Genomic DNA, 8,023 nt, shown 5'->3' with positions numbered 1-8,023 from the left:
TAAGCTGAGAGAGAGAGAGAGAGAGAGAGAGAGAGAGAGAGAGAGAGAAACGGTGGAATTAATTAATTTTTTTTCATAACGTAAAAATAATAATAATAATAATAAATTAATTTATTTTTTTTTGAAACCAATATTTATTTTACGGCGGTTTGTTCTCGCTTTTCAATTTTTTTTTTTTTTTTTTTAAAGGCTTATTTTTCCATTAATAATAATAATAATAACAACATCGTCATCAACATAATCATCATCATCATTTTCGTCGAGGACTACTCGTATTCCACAATGTCATCACATCTTGCCAGTTTTAATATAATATAAAACCATTCAAGAGTGAGTCGTTCGCTTTGCCACTTTTGACAAATCAATCACGTTTCCATATTTCGAATCCATATTTTTCTTACGTAAATAATTTCAATAAATCGTTTGCATAAGTCTTGTTACATTTGCAAACAACAAGAAAAAAAAATGCGTGTGAGTGCGTGTCAATCAATCGAGAGAATCCATTAAAATAATAATTTTTTTTTTTTTTTGAATAAAAGTGAAGGAGGATGGCAACGTGAAAACTTGTTTTTATGTTTTTCCTTTTCTTTCTTCCTTTTCAATTTTTTTTCTTTAATTTTCAAGTTTCTTTCTTTATAATAATAATAATAAATTAATTAATTATTAAAAAACGTGCACATTGTTTTCCATTGTTTTTGTTTTTGCGATACGAAAATTTCAAAACGATCGTTTTGTAATTATTTAATTTCTGATTTTATATTATTTCGTTCCGTTTCGGTCTTACAACCGTTACAACCGCTTCCATCCAATCCTGAGAAGAAGAAAGAAACAACCCAAAGATTTAAGGTATAAAAAAAGAAGGAAGAATCTGATGCGGTGGATGCGGCCATGATGGCGGATATGACAAAAAGTCAAACAAAAACAAAAAACAAAGAAAACATACACTCGAATCGGAAAATTTTCCCTTTTTTTTCCGTCGATTAACGACGACGAAGAATTTTCCCAAAACCCTTTTCCCTCTCTCTCTCTCTCTCTCTCTTATACGCAAATTATTTGTTAAAACGACGAAATGACGATATCGATCATCTTGGATTAATTTTTCACGTTTTCGATGACGTTTTTTCTTTTCTTTTCCTCCATGCTGTCGATTTTACCATTTATCTTTTTTTCCCCCAACTAAAGTTCATGCAAAAAAAGAAGGAATCCCCGAATATTATCGATTCGACTTATCGAAGGAAACTGTAGAATTTTCCAATAAAAGTCTTAATTATAACAACAAACCTTAAAATCGATATCAAAACGCATTCGTTCGTTCGGGGCAACATCAACGTTTACCCCCCTCTTTCCGAGAGACTCCCTCTCCTCCCCCTCGAATACAATAATAATAATAATAATAATAATAATAAAGCCGATTCCACATTCTCACACCCTGATAAACTCGACGACAATTAATAATTCAAAATCCTCGTGAAGAAAATTTCGTTATTGCGTAAACGTTTTTAGTATTAGAAAGTAAATTAAAAAAAAAAAAAAAAATTAAAGTTGCTCAAATCGATAACTAATTAATTACCACTTTTTCTCTTACATAAATAACTCAGGTGAGATAATTAAAGGGTGTAAGGTAAGAGTGTGCGTGTGTGCGTGTGTTTTATTCTCTCCCACCCACCCTTTTTTTTTTTTTTTTTATTAATAATAATAATAAATTCCAAAGTTTGTTTATTGATCGAATCCCGAATAGTTAAATAAAAACTTTATCAAATTGATAAGATAATGAAAAGATATTCGAAAGGAAAGGAAAGGAAAGAAAATGGCGAAAATAATAAAATATTTCTACGGTGACTTTTTTCCGACGGTTAAAAAAATAAATAATTTCAAAAATTTGAGGAGAGCAACAGCAGCAGCAACGACAGCAGCAGAAGACGCGCTTTTCAACCGATTCAAATAAAAAAAAAAAAAAAACAATTTTACCAACTTCAAAAATTAATTACCTGTTAAATGTCTTCGAGAGAGAGACAGAGACAGAGAGAGACAGAAAGAAAGGGGGGAAAAATCGTTTTTTTACCGCAAACAAAAAATTTGCCCTTTTAAATATGATATATAACATTTAAAACATTCGAGAAAATTCTATGAGGGGGGAAGAAGAGAAAAAAGAAAAAAAAAATTAATTAAATATAAAAAGTAAAAAAAAATTTTTTTTTTTGGTTCGACGAAATAATTTTTCCTCCATTTTGAATTTAAATTTAATTTTTTTTTTTTTTTTTAAATTAAATAATGACAGGTGTTGAAAATTAATCGTACGGAACTAACGATTCATTTCGTGAAAATAAGTAAGTAAGTAAAGAACCCAAAGTGAGACTTTTTGTGAGACAGACACAGAAAAAAAAAAATTAAAATCTTTGTGAGATATCGATTTACCTAATCAATCGAAAGTCACATAACTCGGCGACTCGAATGAAAGGAAAAAGAAAACTCCGATAAAAAAAAAAAAAAAAACAACAATAATAATAATAATAATAATGGCGACCGCAATAAAAGAAAAGAAATTAATATGAAATCCAAACGAAATGGATTTTAATTAAAAAAAAAAAAAAGGAGAGAGAAATTTTTTACTACCTCCTCACATTTATAATTTCAAAGGTAAACCAACCCTACGTACGATTCTTTACTTCTTTTCTCTCTCTCTCTCTCTCTTTTAAATTTGTTTAATTTTTCCCGCTTGGGAAATGAGTAAACCGGATTCGCAATTTAACCCTCCCAAAATTTTGCTTTTTTTTTTTTTTTCATTTTCTTTTTAATTATTTTTTCCTTACTAAAAATTATTTATTATTACGTTTTAATGATTTTTAACGATCGAATTAAATCATTGATACCCCCCCCCCCTTTTTCTTTTCTTTTGATTAATCTCGGAAATAAAAGAAAATGTCGGGGGAGGAATAATTAAAATAAAATCGTTATTTGTGCCCCCCAAAATTAATGAATTTTTCTGCCCCCCTTTCTCTCTCTCTCTCTCTTTTGACAATGACTTCGACCGAAGGATACAGTTTTTCAAAGTTGAAAAAAAAAACCAATTCAATTTATAACAAACAAAAAAAAAAGAAAGAAGACAACAATTAGACAATAGGAATTGAGAAAAATGATAAAAATGAAAAACGATTCGAATCGGAGGACAACCGACAACAACAACAAACAAACAAACAATTATTTTCGTGTTTTAAACAAACCCCACAAAAAAAAAATTGAAATCGAACGTTAAACTCAAATTATGATAACAACAAACAAACAAACAAACAAAGTGATGTACGAATTTAAAAAAAAATTAAAATTAATAATAATAATAATATTAAAAAGGAAAGAAAAACAAACAAACGGAAGTTTTTACTTTTCTTCGTCGAATATTCCCGTTACGTTATTTTTAATCTCTCGCTCTCCTGTCACGACAAATTATCGATCTTCGATAAATTTTTCTTTACAGGTATAAACTCGTTGAAAAAGACAGACACGTTAATAAAGATTTACGTGTTTTGAAAGAAAGAATAATAATAATAATAATAATAATAATAATAATAATACATACGTGCTAACTCCGTCGTCGACGAGACAATCAATAAAAGACAAAAAAAAAAAAAAAAAAAAAAATTTAATCGACAAACAATCGAATCGAGTGATTCGAAACAACCAATTTTAAATTTTAAAAGGAAAATTTTTTTTGCATACTTTTCAACTACTTTTTTTACAAATAATAATAATGATAAAGAATAATTGTCTCAGCTGACGAACGAAAAAAAAAAATAAATAAAATAAATAAAATTTGCGTACAAACAAACAAAATACTAACGAAAAATATTATTATTATTTACAAAAGTAAAAATAAATAGGAAGGTAAAACACAGAGTTAGTTAGTTGGTTAGTTAGTTGCTCCCACTTTCACATTTGAAAAATTTTCTTTATTTTGTGTTTTTGGATTCAAACACGATCTATAATTATTGCGTTTTAGAATAAAAAAAAAAAAAAAAAAGAAAAATTTGCGTCATAAGAACAATATTTGGATTGAACTCATTTTGGCTTTGAATTACTAAATTCCGAAGGTTTTTTTTTTTTTTTTTCTGATATTAATAATTTTAAATACAAAAGCATACTTTGTGTTAAGATAAAATCTCAACAATTTAAAACAAACAAACAAACAAACAAACGATTCGAATACTTTTATTTGATGAAAGTACCGAGTGACAATCAAAAATGGTAAAACCAGGGTAACAACCATGTTCATGATGATTCATAAAATAACCAAAACGAGAGAGATCCTATATACCAACTTTCAGAGTGTGGCAATACATCCAAAAAAAAAAAAAAAATTAAAACAAAGAACTTTTATATAGTTAAATCTGGCCAAAAGACCTTCATCAAATAGTAGTGACAGTCTTTTTGAAAACAAAAAAACATAACAAAACAAAAAACAAAAAAGCTAAGAAAAAAATCGTGAATGATACAAATAAAACGTAATTAAATTGTTAAGGTTTCATTATCATTATCATCATCATCATCGCCATCATCAATTCAAGTTAAACAACATAAAAAAAAAAAAAAAAAAAAATTTTTGACTGCATTTGATGATAGTATAACAAAACGAGTGAGATATATTGTTAACAACAACAAACACAACAACAACAACAAAGGAATGAACTCAACAACATTATCAGATTAACAACCAATTCATTCTGACGTAGCTGGTCAAGGCAATTAGTGTGTGCGTTTGATCGCGTACCTCTCCTCTCTCAAGGTAACCAATTTTATTTTATTTGCCTTCTCCTCCTCCTCCTCCTCCCCCCTCCTCAATGTAATACCTAACAATGGAGAAGACAAGGATAGAGAGAGAGAGAGAGAAAAAAAAAGGAAACCTTGACAATAACATTAAGAGTTGTAGGTCACGGCTTTCGACACATAAATTTATATATATATATATATTAATGATTTATTTATTAAAAATAATTATTTCAAATTTTTTTTTGGTAAACAAAGTAAAAATTAACCTCTCACCATATTTTCAAGATGGCACTTTAAAAAAAAAAAAAAAATTTCACGAAGGAATTTGAATAAAAAAAAAAAAAAAAAAAAAACAAAAAATTTTATGTGCACACACACACACACACATGAGATGAGTTGAGTACCTGAGACTAAATGATAATAATTTAAACATGTCTACTTAAAACTATATAAAAAAAAAAAGTACCGTAACTAGTAACCGTTTGCAACAACAACAACAACAACAGTACAAAAGTCCAACCATGGTTGTTTACAAGAAAAAAAAAAAAAAAAAAACAATTTCCTCAAGATTTTTGTCTAAACTGAAATTCTTATATCACTCTTTAAAAAAATGCGGTAAAAATGATAAAGAATTTCCCCCCCCCTCCCCTCCCCCATTTATCTTAAATAATGGCAGCTTAATAATAATAATAATAATAGTAAATTGTACTTTACCTTCTTTTAATTAGCTGTGAAACGTATTACCTTTTGCAAATCTGCGAGGCAGCCACAGCTTGAATATTCCTATTCGAAAAAAAAAAAAAAAAAATTATAATTATTTTTAATTTTTTTTTTATTAATTTGTAATAATAATTCATTTTATTCAAACTAATTAAAAATTTGATTAAAAAATAAATTATATATTAATTTGATACAGTAAATGATCAAAGAGGAAAATTTTTGTGTGTAATCGAAATCAAACTTACACCCCCCCCTAACAAAAAAAATTTTTTATTAATTGTAAAATTATCGAGTATTGTTATTTCCATTCACAACATGAAAAATTATATTTTTCTTTAAACCTGTACAAATAATTAAGAATTAAAATGCCCAAAAATTGTAATAAAAAAAAAATTTATAATAATGTACAAGAAATTAAAAAATTGAATTCGACTCAAACAAACAAAAAAAATAATTGGGAAGGGGGGGGGAAAGAGGAAAATATGTTCGAGTGTAAATTATTTTAATCGACATGTAACTTTCACAACTGCATTACTTTATATAACACATAATATTTCACCTTACAATAACGACAAAAAATAAATAAATAAAAAATGCAAATTAATTTCATAAGCATTATTATTTTAATAAGAAACCACCATTTTCTATTTTAATAGAACTATTCGAAAGAATGAAAACAACAACAACAGCCAACAACTGACAACCAACAACCTTTCAATGGTTTTTCACTTAATTTTTTTTATTTTTCTTTTAAAATGAATAAATCGATAAAAAAAAAAGTCTGAATGTAATTTTATTATAAAGAGATTCGATTCTAATCGAACACCATCAATTCGATTATTATTATTAGTTATGGTCTTATACTCTGCAACATGTATAACATAAATACAAAGAAAAAAAATAATAATTGAATTAATAATAATGATAATAATATGATTTTTTTATTGTGCAATGCAATATCTCGAACATGATATTAATTAATACCAGTTTTGTAAATAAATAAAACATTTCAAAATTTTTTTTTAAATGAAGTTAGTTAGTTAGTTATTTGGATCACATAATTTACGCCTCACTAGGATCTAACAAATAAAATTTTATTAAAGCCTGTTATAGAGTAATAAAATCCAATAATTTCAAATTTGTAACATGTATTTTTTTTTTAACGAAAAAGTAATACTTAAATTTTATTTGTAATTAAAATTCGATCACTTGCAGAGAGAGAGAGAGAAAAAAAGATTGATATTAATGATAATCCCATCCATCGTATTAATAATTCTTAATTAAATTCATTTTTACTGAATAATTGATTTTATTATTTAAAAAAAAAAATAAAAATGATTTTGGCAATCATATGCTTTGTGTCAAGATGTAAACAAGGGTATGAATACATTCACGTTCAAAATGGCCGCCTTGGCCTCAAAAAGTAAAAAAAAAAAAAAAAAAAAAAAAAAAAAAAATTTAATGGATAAGAAGAATAAAAGAATTTTAACAAGCGTTGAAAATTAATTCTTATAGAAAAAAGATAAAAAAAATAAATAAAGAAATGAGAAAATTTTTTTTTTTATTTTGTTAATAATAAAACGTTAAATATTTAATACAATTGAATCTCTCCCATGCATATGAGTAATATTATTTTTCTAAAAGATGTTTTAGAATTGATTGAAAATGATAAGCATTTTTCTAAAAGAAAAATTCTTTTCGAACTGATCGATAAATTTTCGATAAATATATTTCAAACAATTAAAAAAATATTGATAAATTATTAATATATAATATTTGCTTGTCTCTTTTTTTATATAATTATAATGTTTTAAAGAGATGTAATCCATTAAAGAAAAGGGCAAGCCATGATTTAATCATAAATAAAATTGATTTTGAGTAAAAACAAAACTTAAATTTAATTAAAATTTATTTTCAATGTTAAAGAAATTAAAATTAAAATAAAAAAAAAAAAAAAAAATTTTAAACACATTACAACTTGTTGAGACAACGAACGAAGTACTAGGATATTTGCCTTAATCATTATTAAATCTTTTTTTTTTTTCCTTAAATGCGTTTTATGTAAAATATATATAACCTTATTGTAATTGAATAATACATAATATTGTTCACGAAATTAAGATAAAAACATTTTTAATAAATTAATTATGGTAGTGAAAGTTAAATATATTACAGCCATACTAAATACTTACATTTTGCAATACATATATATATCACAAAAATGGAAATTTATTTTTGTATTTGTTTAACAAACGTATAGAAATACAAAAATAGATTATTGAAATCAAATTCAATTAAATAATAATAATATGACATCATTATCATTTATTTTCTTTACATTTTTTTTTTTTTTTTCAATACCATTAAAAGCCTAACAATGGGGGAAGGGGAGCTTGAGAGAAAAAAAAAAAAAGAAAAAAATTATAAAATAATACCTTAATTTATCACATATTCATGTTTAATTAAATTTTTTTTTAACTTTTTTTTTTTAATAAATACTAAATCCCGCACATTACAACAAATATATATATAAATAACTGAT

The sequence above is a fragment of the Pediculus humanus genome, genomic scaffold (genome assembly GCF_000006295.1).
Source record: "Pediculus humanus corporis 1103172107499 genomic scaffold, whole genome shotgun sequence".
NCBI classification, from domain to species: domain Eukaryota; kingdom Metazoa; phylum Arthropoda; class Insecta; order Psocodea; family Pediculidae; genus Pediculus; species Pediculus humanus.
The sequence above is the reverse complement of the archived record's forward strand: the minus strand, read 5'-3'. Positions refer to the sequence as shown.